The sequence below is a fragment of the Panthera onca genome, chromosome A1, assembly GCF_046562875.1.
Source record: "Panthera onca isolate mPanOnc1 chromosome A1, mPanOnc1 haplotype 2, whole genome shotgun sequence".
NCBI classification, from domain to species: domain Eukaryota; kingdom Metazoa; phylum Chordata; class Mammalia; order Carnivora; family Felidae; genus Panthera; species Panthera onca.
In genome coordinates, this window is record NC_138339.1 from 83,194,306 (window position 1) to 83,217,042 (window position 22,737).

Here is a 22,737-nt window from a genome sequence, read left to right on the forward strand (position 1 = left end):
AAGAATAAGTTCATAGTGATATCTCCAATTTTAATCCAACACCATAGGGCTTATTCTAGCCTTCCTCTATTTTTTGTAACTTCTTCCTCTGATAGTAAGAAATCTGAGTCCATTTTCTGTAATTTATTTCTTAACTCAAACTCCAGTATATAAGCATAAATGAAAATAACTTTAAAAGCATCTAAGAATACCTTTAAAATCTAAAAAAAAATCTAAAATTTAAAAGAGCAGTTTTAAATTTCCTAATCCATATCTCTCTAAGAAACAAATTACCAACTAGAGAACGATGTGTGTGAACAGGTCTTTTTGTCCTTAGCCTTAAAGTATCCAGTCAAAATGCTGCTTGCCTTCCAGAGTTTCTTTGCTTAGCTTCTTTCTCCCCCATTCCCTTCAGTGTAGTTAATGTGATTCAATTGTGATATAGCTAGATTTCTTTTGTCGCCATCTGCATTCCATATTTGCCCCCACCTCCCAGTAGATCTTGTGGTATTCATACAATAAAATTCACCCTTAGTTGTGTACATTCTGTACATTTTGACAAATGCAGAGTCATGTGCCCATCATTACACTTCCCTACAGAAAATGAGACTTACACTTTATGGATAATGTGTCCTCCCATTCACAATCCTTGGCAACCACGGATATGTTTTCCTCCTTGTACTTTCGCCTTTTTAAGAGTATCATGTAAAATAAAATCACACAATAGGGGAGGCACCTGGGTGGCTCAGTCATTAAGCATCTGACTTCAGCTCAGGTCATGATCTTGGTGCTCCTGAGATAGAGCCCCACATCAGGCTCTGTGCTGATAGCTACAGCCTCCTTGGGATTCTCTGTCTCCCTCTCTCTTTGCTCCTCCCCAACTCATGCTGTCTCTCGCTCTCAAAAATAAATAAACATTAAAAAAAAATCAACACAACCCATAGCCACTGTCTTCTTTAGCATATATAGTCTTTCTTCTTTCACTTAGGAAAATGCATTTAAAATTCACCCAACCTGTTGTATGAACCAACAGTTTTTTCCTTCTTATGGCTGAGTAATAGTCCATTGTATGGAAGAATTTAAGGACACCTCTATAGTTTACAGGTTTGGGCTACTATGAATAAAGCTACCATAAACATGTTTATAGGGTTTTGTGTAAGTGTAAATTTCCCCTAAATTGCCAAAACACTTCCCAAAGTGGCTGTACAATTCTGTATTCCCAATGGTCTGTGGCATTTTAAGGCAGAAACCTGTAACCTAAGAATTGTATGCCCTCCTAGATATTGTTTATATGTGATGGTAACAGAATTCTCAGTTACTGAGGAAGTTAAAAATTGTAGCACCAAATGCTCCTCTTGAAAAAAAATACTTAAAGTGATACAGACAGAAAGGGGGGCGGGGGGGGGGGAGAGAGAGAGAGAGAGAGAGAGAGATCATAATTAAATAATTAAGAACTTAGGGGAAAAAATTCCTAATAAACAACATCTTAAGGGAAACAATGAAGTATACTTTCTTCTCATAAAAAAAGGGTATCTAGAAAGAGCACATCATGTAATACTAATTATATAAACTGAGCTCATTAAAATCAAGGAGGGATGGAATTCCCAATGTTGTTATTCAACATTATTCTAGAATTTCTGGCTGGTGCAACAACACACAAATCAATTAATGGAATAACTACTGGAGGGGGAAAGGGAAAAGTCATTAGTAACTGCAGAGAATATTTCTTAGAAAGTTCAAAAATGCCACATAAAATCCTTTTAAACAGAAATCTGTAAGGCTGTTAAATACAAAAAAATATCAAAAAATATCAATATACCAATAAGAAACAGTAGAGATAGTAGAAAAAATTCTCTGAATAATACTAACATATGTACCATAAAATCTCTAGGAAAAACCCTAATAAAAATATGCAGGATCCATATAGAAAAACTATAAAAATTATTAAAGAACCTGAATATTGACTTTTGTAGTACTGCCACTCATTCATTTTATTTGATTACTTGTCCAAAATTTCTCTTTGCGACAGATATAACATCCATAAAGGAAGGGGCAATAATTACCATATTCACTGTTATCTCCTGCACCTAATATATTGCCTGACTCATAGTAGACAGTCCAAAAGTATTTATTTCTATATACCAATATTTTGTTCAGTAATCTGTTTTAGAAAATTTGTATAGCTTCTAAGACACATTCACTAAGTAGCTGAGTCATTTTTGAAAGGAGACTAGACTCGTTATTTACCATTGCCTAGCAAATTATAATACCAACCCATTTGACCACAGACAGCATCATGGCTTGAAGCATAGGCACCCACAGCCCTGCATTAGTATCTTTCTGCACTTTCTCTCTGTGATATTAACAGATTCCACAACACAACACCAAGAATTTCAAAGCTTAAGGGAATTTAGGGGATTTTAGAAAAGGCTCTTCTCTATAAAAAGGTTGGCTGTACTTCATGAAATCGATTTTCAGATCCCACAGGCAATGCTAGGTCAGTAGCAAATGAATGGGAATGGAATTCTAATTATTAAACATTTGAGCTATTAAAAAAGAGAAAAACCCAGAAAAGAAAACCAGAAAAGATTTTAGGAACAGGTTAAAGTGAAATATTTCACACTATGCAATTTGAGCCTTTTATCTGGAATCTCTTCTCCTTGTGTATAATATAGAATTTAGATTAATGATTCACAGTATTTTATTGCTTGACAGCTTAATTTCATTTCATAATTAGGTTGACACTTTTCTCATAATATTTGATTGCTAACATTTTCCTATATTTTAAAAATAATATATGGTATTATAAAATTGTTTAAAGTTGGCTGAATAGCTAAACCACAGGTGAAGATATAGTATTTTCTTGATTATCCTTATCATTTTCCAGTGTTTTATTATCTATGGGTGTGTATTTGTATTTTTATGTGTTTGCTGGGGGTGAAGATACTGTCTAGTAATTTCCCTGTTGTGCTTTTAAATAGGGACTTCCTATGAACACTAATAATGGTAATGTCATAGTTATTTACTGAGAAAACTAATCTGGATTCTATGGAGGTGTGTTGAAGTTTTGTGAAAATGAAATTAGAGATGCAGCATATCTCAGCAGTAATGAATCTGTTTATGTTGTACAAAGCACGGTTAGGTTGAGAAAAAGCAATTTTTCAAATGCAGTGCTTTTTGGTGGTCAAGTGTTTATCCCACTGGGTCATTAATGTACTCCATTCCCAAGGTATTCTTCCAGAAGAGTTCATTTTCTAGCTAATGTTAAAGAAGAACTGGCCTATGACAAGCATTTTACATTTTTTTAAATGATAATCCTGAATTGTTAAGTAAGATCCTCTTGAGTAGACCCCATCACCTATAAATGAAAGGGCTGGCAAAGACCTTGTTTTTAATAGCTTAATTTACAACAAAATTAGGCATGTTAAAACATCATTAGACATTATTGATTCTACTGCATATTGTTGGATCAATGATGGATTTTGATAGTAAATAAAATTTAATAAATTTTATGGGGAAATGAGAATTGTAATATAGTAGCAGGAACTCATTACAATGGGTTCATCAGTGAAGATGGCTTCTGAATGTCAACTGCCTATAACTGAATTTGACTAACTGCATTTTGGCCAAATTCATAGGTTATGGCAAGTAGAATAGCTGAGCAAGATAGAAAAAATTTGAATGATTTTGTTTACTAAATATCTCAATTTCCTAGCTGATTTTATTTTTTAATGCTTCCTAACTATTTCCTTAGGGAAAAAAAATCAACCTAAAATTAAAAAAAAATTTTAATGTTTATTTATTTTTGAGAGGCAGAGAACAAGACAGAGTGCAAGCAGGGGAGGGGCAGAGAGAGAGGGAGACACAGAATGTGGAGCAGGCTCCAGGCTCTGAGCTGTCAGCACAGAGCCTAATGCAGGGCTCTGTTAAGTACAGAAGAAATTTGTTTAACTTGGTCGATAAATGGGTTCTGTTGGGAAGTTAATTTTAGTATTAGTCAACTCATACACTTGACGTTAGAATTTAAATTAGGGAGATAAAGTCAGAAAAGAGGAATAAGGGGCAGTTCTGTAGGGCTATGAAGGTGAGGAAGAAGGTTGTCCAAAGTAGTAAGGCCTTCTTTCAGGACATTTGGTAGTTGTACTGGCTTATTCACCAGGCAGTCTAGAAAGAGGTAACACGGTACTTGACTTATTACTCTAGTGCAAAAAAGCTCTGGAAATGTCAGGCAGAATTTTCTGTATGTGGTGGTAACTGTGGTGCACCCACTGCAATAGTAAAGTATTATTAGATATAATCACACCTTAAGCTGTGATGACACATGTTAAAATGACTATAAGCAGTTGAAAGGGAATAAGAGTCACAGATAGTTATCTGGAAGCAATGAGACAAGGATGTTTGGAGAAATAACCTGTTCTCTGGAGAATGATATGATTTTAGGGTATGAGAGATAATGGGTGAGATAATTGGGAAGACAGAATAAAGGGCCAGTTTCTAGTTAAATTAACAGCATATATCTGATTTTACTCAGGGAAAATAGCAATGATATGTGTTGGACCACCATTTAGTGCAGGCAGCTCTGCTGAAAGATGCCTCCCTCATAAACAAGGGCTAGAAACATGGCATAGCTTTTTGGAGCAAGACTTTTTTGGCTATCTATCAAGATAAATACCATACCAGTGATATGTTCATCCACAAAATGGTAATGAAATAGGAAGAGGGCATCCAGGGTGATAGCTGTGGGAGTTAGTCAGTGCATAAATTCTGCTTAGCAAGGAAGATGTTTAAATTTGAAAAATATCCATAAGTATTAAAGGGTATTCATGCTGCCTTTCTATTATGACACTCATTGGACTAAAAGATAAATCAAAGGAAATGAACTGATAGGGTTGGTAATTGGATGTAATAAGAAGAAACCTGAATAAATGAGCAAAGGACAGACTTTTTGCAATTTATTTATAAGGATTATAGTTTTTGGATGTTTGACCTCTTAAGGCAGGGTGGGTTTTTTGTTTTGTTTTTTTTTTTTTTGGTAAGCAATACTCACATCTGAAATAGTATCACGTACATTTTTAGCTAGTACTCAAACAAGTTCCATATTCTATACAAATGAGAGAAATGCAATTCATAATTGACAAGGTATGAATTTTTTATACTTTAAGCCATGGGGCTGCCACATCAACAAATGTAATTCCTTAGCAAATATGTCTTATGTTTATATTTATGAAATGTACACAATTGACACAGAACCCAAAAGGGAATAACTAAGCATTTTATATATATATATATATATATATATATATATATATGTGTGTGTGTATATAAATATATATATTTATATATATATATATAAAATACATACATATGTACGTATTACAGACTTCATTCTGGGAAACATTTATTAAATTAGAAACAAGGAAGGAATGCAAGCAAAATGTGCTTAGAGTTTCAATTTACCTTAGACTTAGTGTTACTTTTATGCATTTTGCCAAAGCTTGCATCCACATTGAAGTGTTGGCCTTGTTTTGTCTTTTTTTTTTTTTTTTATGTAGAGAGAACGATTTTCAAAAGTTCAAATGATAAATTATTAAAATTCATCTATGGGAGTCCCACACTGCAGTGGTGATTTCTTGTTAAATATCCTAAGGTGAAACAGCACGAAGAGATCAAGCCAAGAATCTTGGAAAGAATGACCAAGTCTAGACGCATGATGTACTCCATATTTTGTGAGCTATTAAAGAGGGCACCATAGTTTACTGAAGGGCCATGAGATGAAAAATATTACTGAAATAACTTTGATATCCACTTTAATATAAATTCTATGAGGGCAAAGATCTTGCTTGCCTGCCTCTTAACCTCCTTGATGCCAGCATGAAGTTAAAGGAAGCAGTATTTCTTATTAGTTCCTCAGGGATGAGGAAAGGAAGTGAGGAAGCGATGCCATCATCCTCAAGGAGATGAGGCAATGGGAGTTATTTTGAGATGCTCCTACTTTGCCATGACTGTGAAAATGATGGCACCTCAACTCAAAAGGATCTGCCATGTTCTCAAATCACTTCTCCCAATCCTGGCCTGGCATGGGGAGGAGAGAGAGAGAGAGAGAGAGAGAGAGAGAGAGAGAGAGAGACCCTCATCGATTAATTTTTTTAAATACACAGAGTGGATATAAAATGTTGTTAAACTGGGAGCTCCACGAGAGCAGCTAACATTTACTGTTATAGGAGACAAGACACAGAGACAGACCTAGGTTGCGGTACATGTACCGTATCGGGTAAGAGCACTAGTGGAGTCAGCTGCTTGGGTTAGAATATTGGCTCCATCACTATCCAGTTGTGTGACTTGGGTAACTCTTAGTCTGTGGCAATAATAGTTAACTTACCTCATAAAGTTGCTGTGAGAGCTAAATGAATTAATATATGCAAAGTACTGAGAATACTGCCTAGCATATTGAAATTGCTAAATAAGTAATAGCTATTATTATTATAGGCTCCATACCCCCACAGTACCAGCACATAGTAGGCATTTGGTAAATAGTTTGATTACTGAATGAATGAAAGGAAAAGAACTTTGAAACCTGTATGAATAAGAACATACAGTCAGTGACTCAATGAAGAGTAATGGCATTAATAATGTAGAGCTCTCATTTTCTCCTGGATTCTACAACAGTTCTAATCTTTCTAAATTCTTAGCCAATTTCAAGCAAAATATAAACTAGGTCCATATTTCAAATCCTTTTATAAATATGATGTTACTACTAATTTGAATAACAAAGGTTGCAAACAGGATCTTTCGCTGATAGACCATGTGTTTCTAAATAGAGTTTTCATTCAGATCATTATCCCCAGAAGTGGTTCGTGCAGTGCTGATCCTTGTGTTGTCATCAGCTGTACACAAGCTAGTAAAAATGCACTCAATTTCTGCAAATATTGGGGTTGTAAATATGTAATTCTTTCCTTGATGAAGAGGATTTTTTTAAACATAATTTTTAGACCAAGAATAGTATTGCTTAATATAACTTAAGTACCTTTTAACATAGCAGTTTCATAAATGCAGTAGACGGTAAATGTCTCTAGAACACAGTCTGTGAATATTTTCAGGTGTGTCAAATTTAACTAAAAAAAAAAGACCTTTTTCTTTTGATTCATTAAATTATACATTACTCTAAGAAAAATCAGCAATGCACTCTGGCAATATATAGTATTCCTGACACTTCTCTTAACAGAGGGCATTTCTTCTACATCAGCACTAAATGCTACGCAAATAGCGTGACCTTGGCCTTTTATCTAAACTCTTATAATTAAAAAAAAAAAAATCCATGGGTGGAAATGAAGTCTCTATGGAGATATGGATGATTTACTGGTTACGGAAAAGTTCAGCTTCCATAACTACTGATGGCTGTGCTTCCGTTTATGTTTTCCCTAGGCCATAACTATTTAAAATGTTACTGTTAGCATTCTTAGTTGTCCCATTTGTTGGTATATAACTCTCCTACTTAAATATATAGCACAAATCATATTAATTAAAATAAATTGCTCGGACAGTTAAGTTGTGTTGCAGATTGCCTCTGAAGGCTATAAATTCAAATTAAGGGTTTTGCTGCTTGTTCTTGATCTTGGAAAGACTCCTTTCACCGCATTAGTAGTAGTACAAGAAATCAACCACCTTACAAAAAGAACATTCATTTGAATTCTCAGAGAAATAGCTGGATAAACTGCATCTATAGCTAGTTATCTTAATCATACAACCAATTCTTGGCTGAAGCAAGCCACCAAACTGTTAATTCATGATGGCAAGCACTGATATGTAATAGTATTGAGTATGGATTTTCATAGCTATAACTGTGTTTCTACATATTTAAAATATATATTTTAACATAATTCTTTTTCTATATATATATTTCTATTTCTATTTTATATATTATGTATGTAACATTTGGTTTCAGGGGTTCTAAGTGGCATACTGTATTAACAATGATATAATTTTGGTAAAGATAAACAATCATTTCCTGGGCATTAAAGTATCAAATTAGGTCAGAATAATTTGTAGGGAGTTGAAATAACTTCATTTGCTTATTTTAAGAAAGGCCTATGTTCTATAATTTCTAAATGCAAAGATGTAACTGCCATTTATAGTATTGTATAAAAACTGGATGTCCTGTACAGTTCATGGAAACCTCTATAAAAATAAAAATAAAATCTCAATCTCTGTTAAAATTTGAATTTATTCAATAGTACAAATAAATGATATTCCTAGCTTTTTAAAAACATATTTTATGTATGAGTTTCCTTAATGCTTTCCCTTTTCCTAATGAATTCTCCCCAAACTAGCACACCTTAATTTGAGGTAATGACTAAATTAAATTAGAAATAAGTTTGTAAAGCTCTCTCTGCTCCCTATCAAAATAAGATTTTTGCCATCCATTGTTCCCCAATGCCCCCACTGAAAATGGTATAAGGCCTTGTAAATCTCATGTAAGATCCCTATTATTTAACTACTTAGAGATTCAATATAAAGTTGAGAGAGAAGCAAAACTTTTAAAGCATTAAACATTACAACCTACAAGGAAATTTTAACCTATTCTATTTCAGAGAAGATAAAGGTAAGCAATAAATCAATTTTCTAGGTTGACATGAAAAGGATAACATTGATTTCTCTATCTTCACTAAATGTATGCTAAAGGAGATGAACTAAAACTGAATATACATTTCTTAAAAGTCAGGTTTTAAAATACTAGACCACAGTAGTTGGAGATTTGCATCATCTGGAAAACATATCAGAAACAGAGTAGGCCTCATTTATTAAGTATACTATTTTAAGGACCTGCCTGCAAAGGGAAAGAACAACTTTCTAATCCTGTGGTTTAATTTGGATAAAAAGAGTGCCATTCATATTTAAGTTGATTACATTCAAACCTAATTTTCTGGTTTATAATAGATTTCCCGGAACTATTCATAAGTCAGTATACTCATGAAGTTATGTGTCCCCTCCCTAAAGTTTGTCCTTTGGGACTAAGTGCTGTTCAGAATCACCTTCCTACAGAAGTGTTTTTAAAGGAAAACATCACAGTCTGTAGTTTCCAAATTTACCACAGAATTGGATAATGACTTTATGCAAAAAACAATCAACACACTTTCTGTTATTGATGTTGTTATCTTCCAATGAATAAGAAAGGACACAAGTTATTCCCCAAGGGTACCTCAGACTGCTTCACGAGACAAGGAAGAAATGCCTGAATTATGCGTTTCCCGTGAACAATTGCTAAAATAAAGCCTAAGGAAATGGTCCAAGTGCAGTATATTACCACTAACATTTCATTCCTAAAGTGAAATATTCTATAAAATCTTTACCGGATTTTGAATATGGATTTAGAATAGCCATTCACTCTAGCCCATATGATGAACTCTCTTGTTCTGAATAAGCTCCCTGCGGACAAAACCATATACAGCTGCTCTCACTTCGGTATTACCTAGCATAATGGTTTGAAGTTAGGAGGCTCTCAATATTTGCTGGATAAATGGCAAATTAATTATATACAGTAAAACAGTTCTACAGTGTGTCTCACTGTGATAGATATCAAATAAGCAACAAACCAAGGCAGATCTCGTAAAACAGGCTACATGTACTAAAGGCCCATAAAGTAACTCACAAGGTCCTTTAATTTCACTTTTACAACAGTCTTAGGTAGGGATCCACTGTAATTAGTTTCCTAATTGTTTCCATTCATTAAGACAGAGTTTCACAGGGTTTTTGCTAATTTGGGCCAGTCTTCTATTTCTTCTCTGTCTGTAGCACCATATCCTAGGAACAAAGCTTGTTTTAAAACTTTTTATGTTGGTCAAAAACACTGTTAACCAAATAACATGAAGTTACTCAATGTCTTGTTTTCCTCATACTACCATCTCATTCTTAGAAAAGGATATGGAAAGGTTAGTAAGTGAATGAACTTACAGCATTTGCTGTCTTTTGGCATGATCATTGAATTTAAGACCTCAAGAATCAGCTAGTGATGTAGGAACTAAGGATGAGGAGACTAATTTAAAGGCTCAAAGAGCCCTTATTTTTATCATTCATACACATAACAATTTAACAACACTTGTTTGAAATACTGACTACTATTCATTGTGATACTGGTGGTTAAAGGTAATTATTTATTCAATCCACCTAGGAATAACAAAACACCTAAGCTTCTAATATGTATCAATTAAGAGATATTTTGTGAGTGCTTAAAGTTGAAACATGTTTTTTGAAATAAAATATGTGGAATAAGGGCTATAAGTCTTTGTCAAAGAAAAGCAAGTATAGATAAAAAGAGACATGTGAAAAATTAAAACGTAATGCAATCATAAAATAACAGATCCAAAAGGTAACAGAAGAATTGTAACAAAGCAGTATGTGGTTAACAGACCAGAATAGTGTTCACATTAGGTACATAAAGACTCAAAGGAGAAGGACAATCACATCAGGGTTGGGTAGTTGGGAAGGATGTTATGAAAGAGGTAGGATGTGGACTAGGTCTGAAAAATGAGCAGGTTTAGGGTATATGGAAAGGCATTTTAGGTGAGTGGTACAGTAAAAGTAGACAGCAAACATGGGAAAACATAAGGTAGAAGCAGCAAGATACCGTTTTCTCCCTGAGGAGAGATGATGGCTAAACAGTACTACCACCAAGCTACAACAGTAAGACTTGAAACTCTCTAGGCCAGGCCGTCACTGCAGGTTTGGTATAGCCATGGTGCGAGGCGTGGGCTCTGAATATCTGGAGAATATTGCACTGTTCAGGCAACAAAATCCTAAGCACCGATGATTCTGCACACATTTCCAATATATGGAGGCTGTTTTTCCCACATCACCAAGCAATTCTATGTACCAGGTAGGTGTCCTACAATTAATCTTAATTCTGAGACTATTTACCTAGAGAGGGCAGTAGATCTTACAGGTTAAGGCCTCATTCCCACAAGACTGGCTTCTACTGTCTCCATTTCAGATGTCAATCACCAGTGCAGGTTGTCACCTGTACTTCCGACTGACAGTGCTATAGAATGGAATTTCCATTGAACCCCTCCTTAGATGTGAGTAATTTGCTACAGTAGCTCACAGAACTCAGAAATATATTTTACTTACTAGATTACCATTTTATTATAAATGGATATAACTCAGGAACAGCCAGATGGAAGAGATGCGCAGGGCAAGGCATGAGGAAGGGCACAGAGGTGCCATGTTCTCTCCCAGCATGCCACTCTGCCCAAATTTCCATGTGCTCACCATCCCAGACATTCTCTGAACCCTGTCCTTTTGGGTTTTTATGGAGGTTTTATTACATAGGCATGATTGACTAAATCACTGGCCATTGGAGATTGAACTCAGTCTCCAGCCCCTTGCCCTCTCTGGAGACTGGGAGTAGTAATGGAAATCCCAAGTGTCTAAATGACAGGGTTGGCTCCTTTACTAACCAGCCCCCAATATTATGTGTTTTTCAAAAGTAACCTCATTAACATAACAAAAGACACCTTTATAGTTCTCATCACAGGAAATTCCAAACTGGTATGGTGACCAAATACATATTTCTTATTAGAAATCACATTATCACAGCACCTGAACTGTGGACTGATGGCAGGGAGATGAATGTTGGAGTGACTGCAGAATAAATTATCCTTTAATGGTGACTGACTGTGTAGACAAGATGCCAGTATAGGCACACAGTACTTTTTGAAGTCAGACCCTGCTTTACAGTATGATGGTAATGGTTAGTTTGAATAATTAAAAATATACATTAGAATAAATATGAATTATGAATATAATTGAAGATGGAGTGAAAGCGACCACCACCAAGTTGAATCCAGAAAGCTTGAAGATTCAGTACCTTTAAATTTAAAACCTAATTCAGTACCTTTAAAAACATTAAATTAGGGGCGCCTGGGTGGCGCAGTCGGTTAAGCGTCCGACTTCAGCCAGGTCACGATCTCACGGTCCGTGAGTTCGAGCCCCGCGTCAGGCTCTGGGCTGATGGCTCAGAGCCTGGAGCCTGTTTCCGATTCTGTGTCTCCCTCTCTCTCTGTCCCTCCCCCGTTCATGCTCTGTCTCTCTCTGTCCCAAAAATAAATAAACGTTGAAAAAAAAAAAAAAATTTAAAAAACATTAAATTATGTTTTTAAAGGTACTGAATTATAGTTTGGAACACAGATGAATTACAGATAAGGAGACAAGAGCTGAATATGTGGGAGTAGATGTGGGGTTTTCCATGGGAGGAAGACTGCTTTTCAGTGCAGAAGGTCCAGCATGAATCTGGGGGAACGCCCACATTTATAGGACAATAGGAGAAAGAAAACAGACCTCTTTTTCCCTCTGATTTGAACCTCCCTTTGAAGTCAGTCTGCACTATGTTGTGCAGAAGAGAAAAGAGAAGGACAAAACAGTTTGTTCAATGAGAATAAAATCCAATATGACTTTACTTTTTACTGTTCAGCTACCGACTGGTAGGACAATTTGAAATCATTAATTTGGCCAGATGGTTAATGTTGTTTAACAGTACAATTAACTAATAAATAATTGTAAAGCAATTTGTAAATATAAAGTACTACATAAATGTTTACTAATAACATTAAATCAGGAGGCTTATTTCAACTTACATTTTTATATCCAAATATTTTGTTAGCATTTCAGGAGAAATGCCAATAATATGATCAAATGCCATTATTATGCACTGTATTTGAAAGATACAACAAAGGGTTTACAGGAAAACAAAAATAGCCATGGCCATGCTAGGCTGAATGAGTGAACTAGCATTGAAACGCCTCCCTCATGAAAGACAGGAGGGGAACAACATAATCACAGAAATGTGTACATGAAAACTGAGTCAAACCACTGTAATACTAACCAACTTCATTTTATCCATGTACTTAGAAGAAAGAGAATTTACCTGATAAAACAGTATAAAGGCCCAGGGCAGAAAGAACATCAAGGCAAGAGCTCTGGGGAAGCCCCTTGAGAGAAGTAGTCTCATAAAATAATACCACCACTTTATGAATTCAGAGTTCACCTACTCTTTACAATAATGCACTAAGAGCAATACCTATCAAAATAACACTAGCATTGTTCACAAAGCTAGAATAAACAATCCTAAAATTTGTATGGAACCAAAAAAGACCCTGAATAGCCAAAGCAATTTTGAAAAAGAAAAACACAAAAATGAACTACTGGGACCTCATCAAAATAAAAAGCTTCTGCACAGCAAAGGAAACCATCAGGAAAACTAAAAGGCAACTGACACAATGGGAGAAGATATATGCAAGTGACATATCAGATAAAGGGTTAGTATTCAAAATCTATAAAGACCTTATCAAACTCAACACCCAAAAAACAAATAATCCAGTGAAGAAATGGGCAGAAGACATGAATAGACACTTCTCCAAAGAAGACATCCAGATGGCAAACCGACACATGAAAAAATGCTCACCATCACTCATCATCAGGGAAATACAAATCAAAACCACAATGAGATACCACCTCACACCTGTCAGAATGGCGAATATTAACAACTCAGGCAACAACAGATGTTGGCGAGGATGCGGAAAAAGAGGATCTCTTTTTGCATTTGGTGGGAATGCAAACTGGTGCACCACTCTGGAAAACAGTATGGAATTTCCTCAAAAAATTAAAAATAGAACTACCCTACGACCCAGCAATTGCACTACAGGTATGTATCCAAGGGATACAGCTATGCTGTTTCAAAGGGGCACATGGACCCCAATGTTTATAGCAGCACTATCAATAATAGCCAAGGTAAGGAAAGAGCCCAAATGTCCCTTGATGGATGTATGGATAAAGAAGATGTGGTATATATATACAACGGAGTATTACTTGGCAATCAAAAAGAATGAAATCTTGCCATTTACAACTACGTGGATGGAACTAGAGGGTATTATCCTAAGTGAAATTAGTCAGAGAAAGATAAATATCATATTACTTCACTCATATGAGGACTTTAAGGCACAGAACAGATGAACATAAGGGGAGGGAAGCAAAAATATTCAAAAACAGGGAGGGGGACAAAACACAAGAGACTCTTAAATATGGAAAACAAACAAGAGGGTTACTGTAGGGTTGTGGGAAGGGGGATGGGATAAATGGGTAAGGGGCATGAAGGAATTTACTTCTGAAATCATTGTTGCACTATATGCTAACTTGGATGTAAATTAAAAAATAAAAAAATAATAATGCACTAAGTTACAAACCATTATCATCCTCTATTTTGCATATAAGAAAACTGAGGCACAGAGAGATTAAGAAATTTGCCCAATGCCACACAACTAGTAAAAGGTAGAGTTGGGACTCAAACCTACACAGTATGGCTATAGTATCCACTGAGAGGAATCTAGGAATGGTTTTAATTCCCTGTTAAAATGAGACAGGAAGAGCTGGTATGCTTCTTCCTCATTTTTCTTGACTCAAACCAAGGATAGGATGTGAAGCTCCAACAATCATTTTGGAACCATAGGGTGAAGGACAAGAGAACCACAAAGACATGAGCCCTGCTGTTACAAGCTTTTTAACCCATTCTGGTAGTCACCTACCTCTGGATTTCTTGTTATGTGAGAAAAATACCCCTCTATTGCTTAAGACATCATAATTAGGACTTCAGCTGTTTGCAACTTTAAACAATATGCCACATAATGGTAACAATAATCACTGTTTGAGTGTCTGCTCTGAAGCATATACTATTTTATGTGTACTGAGTCCTATCATCCTGACTGCAACTCCAAGTAGCAGACACTGTTCTTACTCTCACTTTATTGATAAAGAACTGAGGCACAGTTTATCTGGCTTGTTCATAGTCACACAGTGTGTAAGGGATTCAAATCCAGTACCTGGCTTCTAAACTTCCACTCTTCGGTAAAGAGTTTTCTAAACTGTGAAACACTAAAACGATTTGAATTAAAATCACAAGATAGGCATGTTTCAACATTATTTTGGAGATTCTAGGGCACATGTTTCTCAGCAGAGATGTTATTGACATTTTGAGAAGACAAAATATTGTTTGGGATTGCTGTATATAAAGATGTTTACCATCTCTGTTTCATGGGTTGGGGAAACACTCTCTAGATAGCATCACCCAAAAATGCTCTCCACATTTCCCCATAGGGAGGCAGCACCACCCCAATTAGAATGACTTTTCTGTAAAAGCCCAAATAGTAAGTATTTAGGCTTCCTGGGACAAACTTAGTTGGTCTCAGTCATAACTACTAAATTCTGACATAGACTTAAATCAGTCATAGGCAATACATAAACTAATGGACATGGCTGTGCACCTAACTATTCTGACCCCATTTTATACATGGGAACCCTGATGCACAGAGTTAAGAAATTTGCCTTAAGTAATTTAATTAGTAAGTGGTTGTGTGGATTCAACCCAAAGGCAGAGTGATTCCAGAGCCTGTGCTCTTACTCAGGATACAGCTGAGTTCATCGATTTTAGATGTATTTCTTCTAGGAGAAGCCATAGTAAATGCCTCAGAGTACTTCTCACACTCTAGATTCTTGCCCTCTTCCTCTGTCTAGTGTTGGTCACTCTTTCCTATAGTAAGGGTGCCCCAGGAATTGCTTCCATGACAGACTGCCCTACCAAGGATATGTATACTTTATGTGTATGTTCTCCCCAAGCAGGACTCTCTTGGTTGGCTGTGACACACAGCTATCCACAAAACCCTCCAATATAAAAGATTCTACTAAACTGACAACTAGAACAGTTACTCAGTGTGGTGTGACTGTTTTTTTCTTATCCCCCAAGGTCTTATTTTAGAGGTCCCAAGGCCACCACTGCTCACTGAGGCAAGCAGAAACAGAAAGCTCTTAGCACATGGTGTGGTACGTGAAAGAGCCCTATAATATAACTAACAATCATATAAAATACAGAGGAGTAGGTGGATACTTCTGGTCCGGGGCTGAATGTATGTGTAAATCCAGAAGACCCACCGAGGCTGACAACTCCCAAGTCAATCCACGTAGTGCAGGAGACCAAAGTTGTCAATGCTGGTTCTATTAGAGTATCTCAGTCCAGGGTTTAGAGTCCCTGTTGTGACTGGATAGAAAAAGAAAACCATAGTCAAAGATAGGCCATACTCCCACATCTATATACCCAGGAGTTATATAGATGGAGCACACTCTAGAAGACAGTTAAGATTATGGTAGAGATCAGTGAGGTCTCATGAATTTTGCTGTTATTAGGGACTAAAATACAACAATTCATTGCCAACAGCTGGAGTGTGGGTCAGGCTGTAGTTCTTTTTCCATAGTAGGCAGGTAGGAAATTTAGCAATAGCGAAAGAGAGCAGGCTACCAAAGTCAGGAAAAACAAAAATATACTCACTTCAAAATGCTTCTAAGGGAAAATTAAAATACACTGGTTCCGGGGCGCCTGGGTGGCTCAGTCGGTTGAGCGGCCGACTTCGGCTCAGGTCACGATCTCACGGTCCGTGAGTTCAAGCCCCGCGTCGGGTTCTGTGCTGACAGCTCAGAGCCTGGAGCTTGTTTCGGATTCTGTGTCTCCCTCTCTCTGACCCACCCCCGTTCATGCTCTGTCTCTCTCTGTCTCAAAAATAAATAAACGTTAAAAAAAAATTTTTTTTTTTTTTTAATTTTTTTTTCAACATTTTTTATTTATTTTTGGGACAGAGAGAGACAGATCATGAACGGGGGAGGGGCAGAGAGAGAGGGAGACACAGAATCGGAAACAGGCTCCAGGCTCCGAGCCGTCAGCCCAGAGCCTGACGCGGGGCTCGAACTCACGGACCGCGAGATCGTGACCTGGCTGAAGTCGGAAGTCGGACGCTTAACCGACTGCGCCACCCAGGTGCCCCCAAAAAAATTTTTTTTAAATACACTGGTTCCAACATTTTCTGGTTCCTGAGGGACATGCTTCCTCTACAGATTCTAAACATATTAATATAAACTAGGGATAGACATTTTATTTATTTTTTAAAAATTTTTAATGTTTATTTACTTTCGAAGGAGAGAGAGACAGAGTGTGAGTGGGGGGGAGGGCAGAGAGAGAGGGAGACACAGAATCTGAAGCAGGCTCCAGGCTCTGAGCTGTCAGCACAGAGCCTGACGCGGGGCTCGAACCCACAAACCGCGAGCTCATGACCTGAGCCGAAGTCAGACGCTCAACCGACTGAGCCACCCAGGCGCCCCCGGGATAGACATTTTAAATAAGTTTCCCAATCAGTTGTGTTTAACAAACTGATAAACTATTTTCTTTTCCAATAGTAATTTGATAGAATTGACTTGTTTTTACACTGTGTTAACAAAGCCTAAAAACTAGGATAGAATTAAAGATAACTCTTAAGAGCTTACAGATGGGAGAAAATTCAAGATGGCTTCATAGGAAGAACCTGAGAGCACCTCCTCCCACAGATAACTATGGAGGAATTTGGAATAATTTCCTCAGAAAAAAACCTGAAAATGGATAAACGGCCTCCAAAATCAGAGACAGAAAGGCAGCACTGACATGGGTAAGAGTGACAGAGACAAGTTCTCACCAAAAAAAGAAAAAGCCCAACCCAGGTGCAGTGATCTATAATTGAGAGGGATCTCAAGAACACAGAACGCCTCCCTTAGGCATTTCAACTCTTAGGTCCTTCACAGGAGAGACAACACTCTAAAAAGCCAGATTTTGACAACTAACAGGGATTATAACCAGAAAAATCATAGTTTTAGGGAATGGAGAACCCACTCTTAAAGGGCTTGTGTGCAGTCTAACTGGCCCTAGGAACCAGCAATAAAATGCTAGTTGGAAAAATGCCTAGAACATAGGTGTTAGTCCAGGAACATCTGCCAGTCAGGTGGAAAACTGCTGAGACACTGGGGATGGAAACACTGTCAAGCACCACTTTTGTGGTCATATTCTACCATGCTCAGCCAAAGCCGCTACTACTCATACTCGAAGGTGCTAATGTTGGTAGGGCTGCCTGCTGACAACCCTGCCAACAACTGCAGCAGCACCCGTAGTACCCCAGAAGGATGGGTGGGCCTAGGAAAGCCCCACCCACCACAGCAGCCCCAACCAGCTGGTGGTGGCAGAGGGTGAGGGGCGGAATGTGAGAGCCCTGCCCACTACTGAAGCCCAGGACAGCGTGGTCAAGGGAAAAGCCCCACACACTACAGCAACCCCAGCCAGCTGAGCCACAAAGAGAAATCTAACCAGCTGCAGTGACCTAGCCAGCTGGGCCAAGGGAAGAGTCCCAACCACCACCATCATGCCAGGCTGGCACACAAACTAACACAGGAAATGTCCCCTTGAGCACCTGATTCTCGTGGCCAAGGGAGAGTGTACTTCTGGGGCCCACAGGACATTTCCTACACAAGGAAACCCCTTCAAGACCGGAGAGGTAGCCAGTTTGCTGAATACATAGAAATAGAGACAGAGAATCAAGCAAAATGAAAAGAAAGAGAAATGTATTCCAAAAAAAGAACAACAACAAAAACGCAGAAAAAGATCTTAATGAAATGGAGGTAAATAACTGACGTGATAAAGAATTCAAAATAATAGTCATATAGATACAGAACTCAGGAGAAGAAACTGATGAACACAGTGAGAACTTCAACAAAGAGAGAGACAATATAAAAAACTACCAATCACAGCTAAAGAATACAAGAGCTAAAATGAAAAAATATACTAGAGGGAATCAACAGCAAATCAGATACAGAAAAGCAGATCAGTGACCTGGCAACAGATAGTAGAAACTACCCAATCAGAATCAAGAAAATCAGCAAAAAGAAAAAAAAGTATTTGAAAAAACAAGAGTTTTGAGGGCTATCAGGGACAACATCAAGCTTGCTAACATTGACATTATAGGAATCCCAGAAGAAAAAGAGAAAGGGGCAAAAAACTTACTTGAAGAAATAATGTCTGAAAACTTCTCTAACTTGTGGAAGAAAACAGATACCTAGGTCCAGGTAACATGGAGTTCCAAACTAGATTAACCCAAAGAGAGCAACTTCAAGACACATAATTAAAATGTCAAAAATTAAAGATAAGAGAGAATCTTAAAAACAGTAAGAGAGAAAAACAACTAGTTATATACAAGGGAGCTCACATAGGCTACCCCCTGATTTTTCAGCAAAAGCTCTGCAAGCCAGAAAGGAGTGGCATGATATCTTCAAAGTGCTGAAAGGAAAAAACGTAAAACCAAGAATATTCTGCCTGGCAAAGTTTAAACTTGAAGGAAAATGAAAGAGTATCCCAGACAAGCAAAAGGTAAAGGATTTCACCACCACTAAAACAGCCTTACAAGAAATGCTAAATTAAAGCAGAAAAAGTCATAACTAAAAATAAGAAAATATATGAAAGTAAAAGAAGTCTCTCTGGGAAAGGCAATTATGTAATAAATGTACTGAACCATTCACTTATGAAGCTCATACAAAGTTTAAAAACAAAAGTACTGGGGCACCTGGGTGGCTCAGTTGGTTGAGCATCTGACTCATGATTTTGGTTCAGGTCATCATCTCATGGTTCATGGTTTACGATTCATGGGTTTGAGCCATGAGTCAGTGACAGTGTGGTTCCTGCTTGGGATTCTCTCTGTCCCTATCTCTCTGCCCCTTTCCCATCTTCAAAATAAATAAGTAAACTTAAAAAAAAAACCCACAAAATTACTAAAACCAACGATAACTATAATAATTAGGTAAGGGATATATAAAATAAAAAGATGTAAAATACGATGTCAAAAAAAGGGGGGTTAGTAAAAATGTGCTTTTAGAATGTAAATGAACTTGAGTGACTGTCAACTTAAACTAGGTTGCCATATATATGTATATATATATGCTATCATATATCAATTTCATGATAAACACAAACCAGAAACCTACAATAGATACACAAAGAAATATAGCAAAAGGAATCTAAACATTATACTAAAAAAAAGCATCAAACTGCAAGAGAAGGAACAAAAGGAACTAAAAAAATAGCCAGAAAAAATTAACAAATTGAATAAGTATATATCTATCAATAATTACTTTAAATGTAAATGGACTAAATTCTCCAATCAGAAGTCATAGGATGGCTGAAGGGATAAAACAAAATAACAACAACAACACCAAAATAAAAAAAAAAACAAAACAAAAGACCAAATCTAAATGATGCCTACAAGAGATTCACTTCAGATCTAAATATACACACATACTGAAAGTGAAGGGATGGAAAAAGATATTTCATGCAAATACAAACAAAAAGAAAGCTGGTTAGCAATAATTATAATAGAGTTTAAAACACTGCAACAAGAGAGAGAGAAGTACATTATCTAATGACAAAAGGATCAATCCAACAAGAAGATATAACAATTGTAAATATCTCTACTCTCAAAATAGAGCACCTAAATATGTAAAACAAATATTAAGAGACATAAAAACAGAAATTGATAGTAATACAATAGTAGGGGTGAGTTTAACACTACCTTACATTATTGGATAGATCATCCAGACAGAAAATAAGCAAGGAAACATTGGCCTTAAATGACACAGCACACCAGATGGAATATAATATTCCATCCCAAAACAGCAGAATACACATTCTTTTCATGTACACATTTCAAAATGCAACAATTTCCAGAGTGGACCACATGTTAGGCCATAAAAAAAGTCTCAATAAATATAACAAGATTGAAATCATATCAAGCTGCTTTTCAGACCACAATAGGATAAAATTAGAAATCAATTACAAAAAGAAAATTGGAAAAAACCAAAAACATGTAAAGACTAAACAACAAGCTATTAAACAATCAATGGGTTAATGAAGATAAGGGGAAATGTAAAAATACTTTGAGACAAATCAAGTGGAAGCACAATGTTCCAAAATCTAAGGGATATAGCAAAAGCAGTTCTAAGAGGGAAGTTCACAGAGATATAAGCTTACTCCAAAAGACAAGAAAAATCTCAAACAACCTAACTTTATACCTAAAGGAATATAGAAAAAGAAAAGCAAACAAAGACATAAATTATCAGAAGGAATGAAGCAATAAAGTTCAGAGAGGCAATAAATTAAATGCAGGAAAAAGAAAAGATCAATGAAACTAAGAGCTGATTCTTTGAAAAGATAAGACTGATAAACTTTTCCAGACTCCTCAAGAAAAAAAGAGGCCCCAAATAAAGTCAGAAACAAAAGAGAAATTACAGCATATACCACAGAAATATGAATGATCATGATACTACTGTGAACAATTATACACCAACTAACTGGACAACCTAGAAGAAATGGATAAATTCCTAGATATGTACAATCTTCTAAGATTGAATCATGATAAAAAATAGAAAACCTAAGTAAACTAATCACTAACAATAAAATTGAATCAGTATTCAAAAAAATCCCAACAAATAAAAGTCCAGGATCACAGGGCTTCACCTGTGAATTGTACCAAAAATTTAAGAGTTAATAAGATGAACATAAGGGAAGGCAGACAAAAATAATATAAAAACAAGGAGGGGGACAAAACATAAGAGACTCTTAAATACAGAGACAAACTGAGGGTTACTGGAGGGACTGGGGATAGAGGTTTGGTCTAAATGGGTAAGGGGCATTAAGGAAGACACTTGTTGGGATGAGCACTGGGTGTTACACATAGGGGATGAATCACTGGAATCTACTCCTGAATTCATTATGCTAACTAACTTGGATATAAATAAATTAATTAATTAAATTAAAAAAAAAACCAAATAAACAAGAGTTAATACCTATCCTTTTCAAATTATTGCAAAAAATTGAAAAGAATACTTCCAAACTAATTTTATAAGACTAGCACTACCCTGATACCAAACAAGACAAAGAGACTTACAAAAAAAGGCCAATATCCCCAATGAACGTAGATGAAAAAATCCTCAACAAAATATTATCACACCGAATTCAGCAATACATTAAAAGGATCATACACCGTGATCCAATGAAATTTATTCCAGGGATGTGAGGATGGTTTAACATTAGTGAATCAATCAATGTGATAAAAACATTAATAAAATGCAAGATAAAAATCATATCATCTTAATAGCTGCAGAAAGAGCATTTAACAAAACTCAACACCCATATGATAAAAACCTTCAACAAAGTGGGTATAGAGGGAATATACCTCAACATAATAAAGGCCATATGTGGTAAACTCAAAGCTACATAATACTCAATGTTGGAAAGTTGAAAACCTTTCCTCTAAGAACAGGAAAAAGACAATGCCACTTTAATTCAACATAGTATTGGAGGTCCTAGCCATAGAATTTAGGCAAGAAACAAAAATGAAAGGCATAAAAATTGAAAAGGAAGAAGTAAAACTGGCACTATTGGCCGATGATTTAATGCTATATATAAAAAAGTTGGAAAGACTCTTAGAATTAACTACTAGAATTATTAGAATTAACAAATGGATTCAGTAAAGTTGCAGGATAAAAAACACACAGAAATCTCTTGTGTTTCTATACACTTATAACAAACTATAAGAGAAGAAATCAATCCCATTTACAACTGCATCAAAAAGAATAAAATACTTAGGAATAAATTTAAACAAAGAGGCAAAAGACCTGTACTCTGAAAACTATAAGACAGTGATGAAAGAAACTGAAAAGAACATAAATAAATGGAAAAATATATCATGCTTATGGATTGGAAGGAGATTATTGTTAAAATGTCCACACTACCCAAAGCAATCTACAGATTCAAGGGAATCTCTGTTAAAATACCAATGGCATTTTTCACAGAACGAGAACAAATAATCTTAAAATTTTTAT

At 36.2% G+C, this 22,737-nt stretch overlaps 1 protein-coding gene across 3 annotated transcripts in view; it reads left to right on the top strand.

Moving 5' to 3' along the window:
• The window catches only part of KIAA0825 (KIAA0825 ortholog), a 386,168-nt gene that overhangs the window by 358,552 nt on the left and 4,879 nt on the right, over positions 1–22,737 (top strand). The window lies entirely within an intron of this gene.